Genomic DNA, 275 nt, shown 5'->3' with positions numbered 1-275 from the left:
TGAACAAGAGTTTTCATACTCAATAATATAACTTTCTTTTTTTAACTTTACATTTTTCTATGATCAGTGTGATAATTTATGTTTTTTTGGTTCTTTTTTATTTTCACACTAGGTATGTGTGAGTGTGTGTGTCTTTGAGTGAGTAATGGCGGTTTTCCACTGCGTGGTATCTACTTGACTCGCCTAGACTCTACTTGCCTTTTTTGGTTTTCCATTACGAAAAAAAATCCCTGGGACCCGCTACCAGGAATTTTTTTAGTACTACCTCAGTCGAG

At 35.3% G+C, this 275-nt stretch overlaps 1 long non-coding RNA gene across 1 annotated transcript in view; it reads right to left on the bottom strand.

The window, feature by feature from the left end:
* The window catches only part of LOC116705120 (uncharacterized), an 18,529-nt gene that overhangs the window by 6,893 nt on the left and 11,361 nt on the right, over positions 1-275 (bottom strand). Inside the window, exon 2 of the long non-coding RNA XR_004335855.1 lies at positions 180-188. This is a non-coding gene — a long non-coding RNA (uncharacterized LOC116705120). The remainder of the gene's footprint in view (positions 1-179; positions 189-275) is intronic.

Source organism: Etheostoma spectabile, chromosome 17 (assembly GCF_008692095.1).
Source record: "Etheostoma spectabile isolate EspeVRDwgs_2016 chromosome 17, UIUC_Espe_1.0, whole genome shotgun sequence".
Classification (NCBI taxonomy): Eukaryota; Metazoa; Chordata; class Actinopteri; order Perciformes; family Percidae; genus Etheostoma; species Etheostoma spectabile.
The sequence above is the reverse complement of the archived record's forward strand: the minus strand, read 5'-3'. Positions and strand labels throughout refer to the sequence as shown.